Here is a 13,566-nt window from a genome sequence, read left to right on the forward strand (position 1 = left end):
GGTGCTTGGACATATAGAGTTAGCCTGAAATGGCATCATATCGTGGGGTAATGTGGAAGATGGACCAGAGGAGGGTTAAATTTTGGGGATTCTAATGACGGTACGGAAGGGTTTACATTAAGAATTGTGATAGGCCTGTCTGAAAAGATGTGTCTTTAATTTGCGCTTGAAGCTGTAGAAATTGGGAGTTAATCTGATAGTCCGGGGTAGAGCATTCCAGAGAAGTGGTGCAACTCAGGAGAAGTCTTGTATACGAGCGGTAGGGCGGTATATTGGGCAGTAGGAGGAAATGTAGGGAGGTGCGGCATTTTGGAGAGCCTTGTGGATGAGAGTGAGAACTTTACAGTACTTCTATTGCCCTGGATATGTGGACACTACACCATACCACTACTCTTATTTTGTGTATCAGAATACTACAACTTCTTTTGTCTTGAATGCTAGGTGTAATTCTACTCTAATTATGTACATATGGATGATACACTGTATCATTGCTCTTGTTTTATATGCTGGGTGTAATTCTTGTATACTGAGTTTAGTTCTCAGTATCTGGTCTTACTCTATAAATATGGAATCTGCATAGAATTTCTCTTGTCCCGTCTGCTGGGTGCAATTCTCAGCATTTGCTCTTATTTGGGAGGAAATTACATGGGGGCGTCATTTCACTTTTTGCCTCAGGCAGCAGATAGGCTAAGTACAGCCCTGGTAATAGCGTACATAATGATTTTACAGCACAGGTAATACATAATATAATGTTAGGAGTAACAGCAGTAATACTCACAGTGATGTCACAGTACAGGGAAAATGCCCACCATGACATCATAGCTCACGGATAACGCACAAACAAAAAGATTACTATGTACACTGTGACATCACAGCATATGAGGAAAGTAATTATAATGATGTCACATGCGGATATTATGATGTCCTAGTATAGTAATAGAGACACATTCAGTTTTCCCACATCGTCCATTGTTATCACTCATTGCACCCTAGCTGGCTTATTTTTTTATTGCTTAGTTTTTTATAGAGAAGTATATAGAAAAATGGGGTTGTCCTAGCTAAAATTTTATGTATTAATTAGACCAGGGGAGGGGAAAAACATAAAAGAAATCCATACTCACCTGTTCACTCTCCACGGGGACCGGTCCTGCAGCTCCGCTGTTGTGAAGATTAAACCACCATTCCAACCATGTAAAGTGAAGCTTGTGGCAAGTACCTACTAAATGTGAATACTTCACAAAACACAAAAGTCATCTCACGGCTTCAGGTATACACACAGCTGATCACGGACACTTCAATGTGTTCTTATAGCCAAGCAGGTTGTAGAAGATCCTTGCTGTATCAGAAATGTGTTTTGTGCATTCAGGATTGTGATCTAATATCCTCGCAGGAACAATACACTTTTATTAACACTTTAAAGACTTAGCAAATATTCTGAACATGTTGGGGCAGAATACGTAGCAGAAATAATACTGTGCATTGGACATGTAACCTGGCAACACTAATTCTGCCAAATATTTTACTATCTTATTAAAACAATACAAGTGATAGTTGGCCAGGAGAAGTTGGTTCACACCCATATGGTCATGTTCACACTGAGGGAATTGTTGTGGATTTTAAAGGGCATGTTGCATCACATGGATATTTTCAAAACAAATTGTAGCAGGTTTATTAAGACTGGCATTTCGTATGCCATACCTAATAAAGGACCCGGCTGGAGCCAGGCACAACTGACTGGATGAATAGATAGTAACTGGCGTAGATTTCCCTTATAACTCATTCTAGAGAACAGGTTGCTATTAATATTTTGGGCTGAGGCTTGTCCATCCTGGCCCACCCACATCCACAAAGTGGCGAGTAGGGCATAGAATAGGGGATGTAGTACACCACAATATTATCCCTGTTTGAGTGCTGGGGACCACACCCAGTGCTGCGAGACTATCCAGACTATCCAGCGCTGCCTTCTTCTTGTTCACTGCCTTCGCCTCTTCTTTCCTGTTTCGCCACAGAATAATGTCTACTGCACCCATTGCGCATGTCCGTCGGCCATTTTTCTGTGGCCTCTCCTGTTCGGCCACAAGAAAATGGTGAAGGACATGGGCAGTCAGTGCCTTTTTGAAGAAGATGCGACAGGATAAGGAAGACGAGGTGGAGGCGGTGAATAAAACGAAGGCGATGCTGGATAGTTTTCTCGCAGCACTGGGGACTGCCACCAGTGCTGCAAGAAAACTAATTAGCATATGGGTGAAAACCGGGCTATCTAAGGAACTGCGGCGCAGAGAAGACATCTAAAAGTAGGGGAAGAATAGACTTTCTTAAGATGGCAGTGGTCAGCACATTTTTTTTCTTAAGCCTTTCTTAAGGCTATTCCAACATGGGTTTAGCCTAAAACGGGATTCTGATTAGAGAATCCCTTTCAAAACACGTATTGTACATGCAGTACTATTTTTTATAGTCCATATGGTTTTGTGTTATGTCTCCAATATATCCCTCTACATCAGTTTGCTTGCATAGAGGGATGATATTGTGATTCACATTTGGCACAAGGCTCTTTCTTGAGCCAAATATGTTCCACAACCCCTGTTCTTGCCTCAATTGGGCTGGGCCTACCCACTCCACACTTTTGGTTTTCCCTCCATTCCAGGAATGTGTCCAGTGCAGCAAAAAGTTGTAGTTTTTTGTGTTAAAAAAAAAATACACAAAAATGTGCAACTTTTTCATGTCTTGAATGCCAGAAAAGTAGCTACAAGCAATTATCAATCTCCCCAAAATGTCTGTCTCTAGCCTAAAGGTCCCTTTTACATGAGCCAATTATAGTCTCACGACTATGAACAGTCATTCCAGACAAATAGCCCATGTAAAGATGGCGGCAGTCAGCATATTTCATACGACACCTAATATCATTATTGGCAGCATATCGCTCCATATGCAGATACTAGATTCTGCTGCTTGGATCTGTACATGCACTGAACGCTTGATAGACGAAGGGGTTAAACCAAGAATTCGAAAAACACAATTGAAAATTAACAAGTCCAAAGAAAAGGTGATACAAAAACTGAGTGAATTAATCTAAAAGCGAAGAATTTGATACACACATTTCTAGGAAGATGAATCCACAGAACTAGTAAGTGTTCCCTAAGTATAAAGGTAATCATTCATCATGTTACAGACCTCTGCAACCAAATAATATTTTACACACATATTTCCTTTGGGTGTGGACAGGCTTTTATTTTTCCTTTCATAGAGCTTTGGATAATGGTTCATTGCTGGCCACTCCTTGGTTACAGATGAAAAATTAACTATAGCGCAGAACTGATTTACAGTAAAGATCCTACTGCACATTCCTGTGCACCTTATACTTTTATGTTACCAATTGATTCTTTAGGCTCGGCACAATGTAATGTATTGCCATGTTGGATTATGTCAAATTATTGCAACATTAATTCTGCAGTTCTGATTAAATCACTTTCAATATTTTATGCAGTTTTAATACATTTAACCTATTGATACATAGGACTTGCATCTAAGGCCTGGTTCACATATGCGTTCGGGGAGTCCACTTGGGGATCCCCCCCCCCCCCCCCAAGAGTAAACCTATACGCAGAAAAGCAGTTCCCTAAGGAAACCCGCGGACCCCACAGACTATAATGGAGTCTGTGTGGTTTCCACATGAAACATGCGGAGAGAAAAGTCTTGCAAGCAGCAGATGTGAAGAGTTCCTTAGGCCGGGGCCCCAGGCCCCGGAAACGATGAGATTTGCCACGGCGGAAATGCTGCGGGAAAAATTGCAGCGTTTTACAGTACTTGGAAAGTGGATGGGATTCATGCGAATCCCATGCCCACTTTGTGGAAAAAAATCGCAGCGCGGACATGCTGCGATTTTCAAAACCATTGCGGTTTTGAAAATTGCAGCATGTCAATTATATCTACGGAAACGCCAGCGGCTTCCCCGTAGATATAATTGTAACAGAAAGTCTACGGAGGAAAATTCAGTGAACTTTCTTTTCAAAGTGCTGAGGGAAGAACCCCGATGCGCTCACGCCGCGGTTGTTCCTGCAGCGCTTTAGCACTACGTTTCCGGCCATTGGGGCCTTAGCCTTAGAGAAGGAATTGTTGGGTTTTTCTCACACTAGTAGTATAGTGTGGTGGAGCGAGTGGAGTACATACTTTAGGACAGCGTTGAAATAAAGGGCTACAATGCTTAGTAAAGTTCTTCAGGCCATTAAGATTTTTTTCTTACACAGAGCCATTCTTGCCCTGGGTGTGTAGGAGTAGTAATACAGTCCCACGTTTGTCTTGAATAGGGCTTTGTTACAGTCAGCTCAGGGCCTGTGATCAGGAGTTAAGCGACATCAGAGAGAAACAGAGAGTGTCATTTTTTTCCCACGCAGCATCATCCCAGGCCTTGGCTCTGTAGAAACCAAAACACAGTCTTAGGGTCCCTTCACACGGAGTTACGCTCCGTGCTTTTTGTCCATTTTACACGTGTAAAAATACATGTGTAATATGTAGTTAGCCATTGAGTTCATTGGCTTTTTTTTTTAACGCGTCTTTTTGCGCACACAAAAAGATGCGCGAAAAAAGACGCGCGTTATACGAAAAAAACCATTGAACTCAATGGCTTACTACATTTTTCACGTGTAAAATGTAGCAAAATGCGCGGAGCGTTACTCCGTGTGAAGGCACCATAAGGGAGCTTTCACACTGAGTTTACGCTCCGCTCATTCAGACACATAAACACGTGTCAAAGTGACCGCTGTAAAACACAATCCCATAGACTTCAATGTGTGCCGGCCTTACGCGTGCTACACATTGAAATAAAAGGGAGGCTTTTAAACCCATTGATTTCAATGTGTAGCGCACATAACACGGCACACATTGAAGTCTATGGGATTGTGTTTACAGCGGTCACTTTGACACGTGTTTAAGTGTCTGAATGAGCAGAGCGTAAACTCCGTGTGAAGGCTCCCTAAGGCCCGGTTCACATCTGCATTCAGGACTCCCTGAGCAGAAACCTATCTGCGTTAAAAAGCGGTTACTTAAAGAAACCCGCAGACCCACAGACTATAATGGGGTCCATGAGGTTTACGAACGAAAAATGCAGAGAGAAAAGCGCTGCTTGCAGCATATTTTATGCGGATAGGGGAACGGAGTGGCCCGAATGCAGATGTGAAACAGGCCTAAGGCCCACGTTGCAAAATAACTGCAGCAAAAAATGCTGTGTTTTACAGTGCCTGAGAAGGGAATGGGATTCTTGCTAATCCCATCCACATATTGCAGGAAAAAAAATCTCAAAAAATGGGTTTTTCCTATAATATGGGAAGAAAAACCTCATAAAAACTCTTGCTGTAGTTCGCTCTGTGGGGCTTTTGTCTAATACTCAGAAATGGGTCTATATTAGAAACATCTCTGGATGATCGAAGTGAAAAAAATACAATGGAACGTATCATACCTGCTTAATCCATGTTATGCGGCACTCCACAGACAAACATGCCCTTGAGGTATCTCCTTTGAAGTCGGGGGTACAGAAGGAGGAGAGCTCATGATGGAAGGCGACCACAATGTGTGAAGACATTCCTGTAAAAATATCTAAAATAGAGTATGCTCTCAAGAGGACTTGGTCAAAATTTTACCAGCGTTATTTATCATCAGCCCTTTTTCTGGCCATATTTTTCGCAGGCGCGCCATATCCACAAGATAACGGATAAGTGTCTGACAGTGGTCAACTTTTGGGACCCCTCCCCCACTGATCAGCAGAAAGTTCCATGTGAACAGAGGATTGGTGTGCATGCTCTATCACTGCTCCCTTCACTTATATGGGAATGCCACTGCTCCAACATATACCCCCTTGCTCCAGTCACATGAAGCATTCAGGGGAGCTCTCAGGGTCCTGTTCTTATGTGATTGGAGGCCCAGCCATCAGTTAAGTATCTTAACATTATAAGGTTGGGCACCAATTCAAGACCCCCTGTATGAGCCAGAGCAGAATCCCTCTCAATGGTTCCCACTTCTACTGGACGTGTCTGGCTAACCAAGCTTGAATGAGGTGAAAGAAATGTATAGACTGAGATTAAGGCTGTGTTCACACTTGATTTTTTTTTCCAACTACGTTTTATAACCACTTAAAAATAATGTCAAGGAGGAAGAAAACAGCATTGCATACCCCATTGCCTTCACATACCCTTCTCAATGTAATGATTAGCTGTGAAGCCATGCCTTCAGGCTGTGTTTACACAGTGCTTTTTTTCTCACATAACTGCATGCAGTTTTTAATTGCAGCAATGCCTAGCACGTGTCACTGTGTATGTTACCTGTAGGATAACGGCCATTATATTGAATACCTTTGGTTTACTGCTGGTTCTCATACAGGTGACATTTATAGTAACAGGTGCTACTCATTACTGCAATTACAAACCACATGCAGTTCTTCAGAAACAAAAGCACCGTGTGAACCCAGCCTAAGGGTGCATTCAGACTACTGATACGCTGCCTGATTCTGAATGTTAAAACACGTTCAGAATAAGCGGCGTATAAAGCAGTTCCATTCATTTCAATGGGAGCCGGCATACGAGCACTCCCCATTGAAATGAATGGGCTGCTTTTTTCACTACGAGCGCTCCCATTGAAGTGAATGGGAAGTGCCCGCGTGTACGGCTAGCTCTGCTCATTCTGAGCCGTACATGCGAGCACTTCCCATTCACTTCAATGGGAGCGCTCGTAGTGAAAAAAGCAGCCCATTCATTTCAATGGGGAGCGCTCGTATGCCGGCTCCCATAGAGATGAATGGGAAACTGCTTTATACGCGCTGATTCTGAACGTGTTTTAACATTCAGAATCAGGCAGCGTATCAGTAGTGTGAATGCACCCTAACAGGAAAAACTGCACGGCCAGTAATTAAATGGGACTGAAATTAGTTGGTGCTTTCACCTACATTAGTAAACTGGTGGCCTGGGGACCAGAATGTGGCTTTTGCGACTTGTGCCTATTTTACTATTTTTTGGTGCTGGACTTTATGATGCATTTGTCCCTTCCACATTTGATATTTGTAAGGAATGGGGGCATGGCCAAAGAGAAGTTTCTTGCCATGATTTTAACTTGCACTTTTATGTAAACTGGCAAAAAAGTGTAAATGCTCTCCAGTACATGGGCAATGTAACCAATGGCCGTCATGTCAAACAACATTAAACAAGGGCAAGTGCCTAAAACAAAGGCGCACCTAAAATAATTAACACGTGTGCGCAGGGTTTAGCAAGGAGGTAACCTACACCATAAATAAACACCTCAGACTAAAAAAAAGGTGCATTTGCAAAAAATACAGCAAAAATGGGTTCTGAAAAGCTGCATTTCAAAAACGCATGTGTTTTTTGAAAAACACAGCATGTCAATTTTACATGCGAAAATGCTTGCGGTTTCTCTATAAGTTTAATAAGGGATAAAAAGGCATAGAAAAATGCTACAAAAACGCAATGATGCGTTTTCAGTGAGGCTGAGGCTCCACGTTGCAAAAACCGAGCTTTTTTGGTTGCAGATTTTGTTGTGGTTTTTGAGCCAAAACTAAAAATAGCTACAAATGGAAAGGGAAATATACAGGAAGCTCTTATACTTCTCCCTTCTGCTCAATCCGCTCCTGACTTTGGCTCAAAAAAACCACAGCAAAATCTGCAACAAAAAAGCTGCATTTCTGCAACGTAGGGCCTTAGGCTGGGGAGCAACAGGATGTCAATCCTTCATTGTGCCCTTGAAAGCGAGAACCTCATTGACCAAAATGTTACTATATTATGTTGTGAATTTTCCACATGAAAAACGTGTTATATACAACATATGACTTCTGCATTCCTGAATCAGAAGTGGGCTCCTGTTCGCCCCCCTGCTTGTTTTGCCCCATGATGGTGGGGCAGTTGTCTGACAGAATCAGGACTGCCTCTCCTGCTATGTATTACTGGAAATGGAATAGATCGAACCTCACTTATCTTCATCTCCCTGAGGTTGGATGGGGCTCTGTTCACCAAAGGAGTCCACAGGCCTTGGATCCTAGAAGTGCACCCCAGCCTCTGGATGAGGCATCGATGGTGATCGATGACCTTCCGGGCCATTCCCTTGTGTCTAGCCACCAGGTGGGGTCTAATTTGGTCTGGTGCCAGATCTTCATAGGAACATCCAGAAGATTGTAGTTCCTGATCGCTGTGCTAAAATGTTCAGTAACATCCAAAATGAAGTCTGACCTAGGGGGTCGCCTCCAGTGCTGATGCTAGGTAGCCTAATACGTTCATATCAAATCATGCCGGATGAGATATTTCATTCCTCTTCTCACATTGAGGATTCTCTGGTGGTTGAGATGGTGAAGCTCCAGGTATCCAGGAGAAATCCTAGGTATTGGAGAGACTGAGTAGGAGTTGGATTTCTTGTAGGTTACTAGAAAAACCTGACACTCCAAAACTGGATCATAACAGATGTGTGGAGAAAATTTCCACAAATGACGCTCTGAAGAACCAACCAGTCAAGATACTGTACACAATGATTTTTGTGAACACACGTGGATCCATGAGATGCTGAAAGGAAGACATGTAATGTGAAGGTGCTGAACCTGCAATTCCCTGCATATCTGTGGGAAGGCAGAATTGGAACGTGCAGATAGGCGTCTTTAGAAGAAACTTGTTCAGGTAAGTGAGGTCAATTATGACACGCTGATGGATGTTCAGTTTTGAAACCAGAAACGCAATGTTTTTGATAGCGGCAAAATATAACCCTATAAACGAAGACTGGGGCCCCAGATTGCAAAAACGCTGCGATTTACAGTACTGGAGTACTGGCAAAGTGGATGAGATTCTGGCTAATTCCAACCATACATTGTAGAAAAAAATCTGCAGCGGAAATGCTGGTGTTTTCTGTATAGATATACAGTATTAGAGGTAGAACTCGGTAGAAGAAAAAACTGAAGAACACTGCAGAAAAAAAGATTGTTTCCTCCACTGTCTTTTCCGCGTTTTTTTTTTTTTTTGCTGTGGCTTGCTACTTGGGGCCTTAGCCTGAAGTGTGTTCACTATTATGGGAATTTCCCAGGTGGCATGCACACAATATTACTATGGCTCTGTAATAGGGCACCCATAGAGATACATGAGGCACTGCTATACCACTTTTTTTTTTACTACTGCAGTTGCTCCATCCAGTCCTATGTAGACAGAACCTAATCTTTTATTCAAGCAAAAATTCAAAATGCAGTTCACTAAACAGACAGTAGGTGGCAGCCAATATCAAATGCATACAATTTAACTGGCAGATCATCATGTAAAAAAAGACATTGGGGCAGGTTTATGAGTTACAGTTGTGTAGGTGACTGACACATCTGAATGTAGGGATATGGTGTAGAGGAGAATGTCTTATTTGTCACAGCTATGTGATAAATAGATCAATCTCCGAAATTTTACTTGTCAAAAATGCAGACAAGTCAGAGCTGCTTCATAACTTGTTTGTTTTAGAACAGTCTGGGGTATCTGAGACGTATCAGGAGCTGTGAGATAAGTCTGCAAATACAGTGAATATAATGCTGAAATTAATGACATTTTATACGTACAAGTGCAGAATATAAGGCGGCCATAGAAATCTTAAGGGTCAATAAATGTGCTGGTGGGGTAATATAAGACGTGTGTATTAGGCTACATGCCCATGACCGTGTCCAGTCTGCGGGTCAGTAAAAATGGCTAGGACGACACATGGATTGGTATTAGGTGTCTTTCTTTCTTCTCCATCCTTGAATCTTTCTGCAGATAATTCAAGGCCGTGAACATCGGATCAGCAGCTAAGAGACAATTACAAGGCAGTGTCATCCATATTAAAGAGGACCTTTCATCATTTGGGGCACATGCAGTTTTATATGCCGCTAGAAAGCCCACAGTGCGATGAATTCAGTGCACTTTCGGCTTTCACGATCTGTTCCCTTAGGTGAAGAGCTATCGGTGCCGGTACCGTAGCTCTTCACTATCAGAAGGGCGTTCCTGACAGTCAGTCAGTCAGGAACGTCCTTCTTCACAGCACTATAGGAGCTGCTGTGAGGAAGGGAGTTCCTGACTGATTGTCAGGAACACCCTTCTGACAGTGAAGAGCTACGGTACCGGCACTGAATTCAGTGCACTGTCGGCTTTCTAGCAATATATAAAACCGCATGTGCCCGAACTGATGAAAAGTCCTCTTTAAACAGTGACAATGGCAGGGGAAAAACTGTGCATAGTTTTGTCATTTTTACATGGAAAATGTAATGTATATCTGGGTCCAGTCATTCAAGAAAAAGTCTCCCTTTGACTGTCTACGAATCCTGATGGAAACTTGGAGATAAAGGGACACTCTTAAAGAAGACCTTTAATGTCCTTGGGCACATGCGGTTTTATATACAGCTAGAAAGACAAAGGTACACTGAATTCAGCGCACTGTTAGCTTTCCTGTTATGTGTCCCAGGGCAAGAGATATCGTGCAATTGCCGATATCTCTTCACTGTCAGTAAGGCATTCCTGACAGTCTAGTTGGGCTGTGAGGAACGCTCCTCCTGACAATACTCATCCATAGCCCTGTACGATCAGAGGGGACGTTCCTTACTGCCCAGCGATGACGCTAACCTGTGAGGAACATGTCTGAGGACATGAAAGGTCCTCTTTAACTAGTCAAAATGTGAATGTAACCTTGGTGGATTTAACAGCCATTTTAGGAAAAAGTCTACATTAACATTTCTATGACCTTCTGATAATCTGTAATTTGAGGTCATGTTGAAAACAGCGTTTTGCTTAAAAATGATCGTTTATGGTTTTTCATGTTTTTTTCTGAGTGTTCTTTAACATAATGAACTAGTCTGACTGCAAAGTTAACAGTTCCGTGAGATTTTCTACCTGTAGCTGTAACAGCTCTACTTCTATAGATTCTGCATATCATTTCTAGCGGTATATATAACCGCATGTGCCTGAGGACATAAAAGGTCCTCTTTAAGTATGAAGATTTTTTTTTATTTTATTCTGACATGGATGGCTTTGCAATAAGGTGATTTGGCACACTAAACTCATATTCCATAAGGATCTGTGGGTAGGTTAGTTTCCCAAATCAAAAATTCCAAGAGGAACTGGCACTATTGCTTAAGTTAAACTGCTAATGCATGCCCTGCAGTTATGTAAGGCATATGGATATGATCACAGGTATCTTCCCGGGTGGTGCTCTACATCCCAGATAAGATCAAATAGAATGTATAGAAGAATAGGATCACACTTAATTCAATCATGCGCAATATTGTGAAGCTATTACTCTACATGTATAATCGCCATTGAGCTCTAGGCTAATGCTTTACTGAAAACAGGAAAAGAATCCATATTCATCTAAAGCTGGGTTCACACCTGCATTTACACTCTGTATGGGGATTCCGTTCCCCTCTCCGCATTTTTCAGACAGAAACCACGCAGACCCCATTATAGTCTATGGAGTTCGCAGGTTTCCTGAGGTAACCACTTTTTTATGTGCATTAGGTTTCCATTTAGGGGGACCCCAAGCGGACCCCCAGAACTGAAACCCGAGTGCAGAAGTGAACCGGGCTTTATCCATCAATATAAACACACGGCCATATTGCGGTTCTCATAATCACCAATCTCAATGGGGCTGTAATACAAATCCACTGACCTCACATTGTGGAATTTGATGGATTCTATCTCAAAAATTGTGTCAAATTCCAGCCGGAATCTATCTCCCACTGTATGGGATGCAGGGATTGAAGCAAGATGCTAAAAAACATAAGCGTCCTGCTCGATGTCACCGCTGATCCAGCAGCAGAACCCACAGCCCAAAACTCACCGCTGGTTAAGCTCATTCGTATGAGGCATGTGAAATCTGTGATGGAAATACAAGGCAGAAGTCCCCTTCATATTCCTCAGTGCGAATATGCCCTTACACTATTGTATTTTCTGCTGCTGGTTTCCATATCAATTGAACAGGGTAAAAAAAAATCCCAGCATGCTCTACTGGATGCCATACTAAGAAGTATCAATCTATAACCCAGTGCTGTACAGAGCACCATACATTGGCACAACACATGCCTACAGCTTCATAGCACAGGCTCCATGCATCTGTATATACCGAAAAGTAAGAATAACTACTGTGTCAAGTGTATACTGTGCAGATCGGCTTTGTATACAATGCCCTGAAGCAGGTAGGATGATATGGATGTCATAAACAGAAAGCAGCCTGCAATATTTTGCCGCCACATAGTATTATATGGACATTTCAATGCATAAGTCCACGGGGACCACTATTCTCTGACAACAGGGCACTTCTGGTCAAAACACTACATACATAATTTAGACCACTGCTGGTTTTATGGCCGCTGTCAGGGTGCCAGTAGCGGCTGACACTCAGATCAATGAGCTCAATGACAGCTTTGCTTGACATGGGGTATCTTGCTGGAGACTAAAAGACAGGGGTCTGGTGATAAGTAGCGTAACTGAATATTTCATTAGTTGAGGCTCCAGTCTAATAACTACTAGATTTTATATTTTGATATATATATATCATAAGCCATAATAAAGTCTTATTTTAGCATCTCTATTAGGCCTCGTGTATACATCTGTGTGCTATTCTGGTTTTTCCTGGATGGCACACGGACTCATTCATTTCAATAGCCCATACACATTATCCTGTGTTGGGGACATTAAAGTGTCCTCATAAGAGTATGTTGCAGAGTTCCAAATTAGATAATTAACAGGCCTAGATGGACTGCAGCCATTTTCTTTAAGCCTGGAGAACTGATTAAAGACACAAGATGGTAGTGTATCAAAAGAGTTCTGATTTTATTATAAGAAAAAGGTAGTTTAAATACATTACAGACAAAGAGCTGGCTTGGCTATTCTAATTAGTATACCATGATTGGTCATAGAGATATAAAATAAGCCTGGCACATGACTATTGGCTGAGGCCTGATATGATCTGCATCTCATTATAACTTTCCACACTGGGATGGACTTTCCCATGAAACAAAGAAGGATTCAAAATACTTATGTGTGAGTTAACATCCCAGACTGTCTATATGTATATATCATGGCAAAAGAGATAAGATGACATGTTCCATAGACCCTGTGTCTATACACTCTAAGTGACCTTCATATACCATAAAATATGACAGAGTGCCCAGATACCATAAGATTAATACTTTTGTTGGTTATGTGTCCATACATCATGTAAAGGAGATAAGAGATATACAAAGTCAGCTGCATCTTCTCAAAATGAGGCCCTTGAGAGATAAGGATTAGCAACCTCTGCATTAACGTTCATTATCACATTCCTTAAAGTCTAACAAAGGGCCTCCTTGACTTAAGCAGAAAAATACATACTTATGTGAAAGAGTACAAGATGGCTGCCAAAATACAAAGATGGAGGACTTAACTCTAACACCTGTTTTCCATTGCTCTATGTGCGGGCCATGCATCCATGTCATAAAACTCTTAGCGGTCACCCACATGGAGTAAAGTGCCGCTGATTCTGCAACGATAGCTCGTGGCAGAATTGGCACTGATAAAAAGACTCCCATTGAGCTCAATGGGTTCC

Source organism: Leptodactylus fuscus, chromosome 5 (assembly GCF_031893055.1).
Source record: "Leptodactylus fuscus isolate aLepFus1 chromosome 5, aLepFus1.hap2, whole genome shotgun sequence".
NCBI lineage: Eukaryota > Metazoa > Chordata > Amphibia > Anura > Leptodactylidae > Leptodactylus > Leptodactylus fuscus.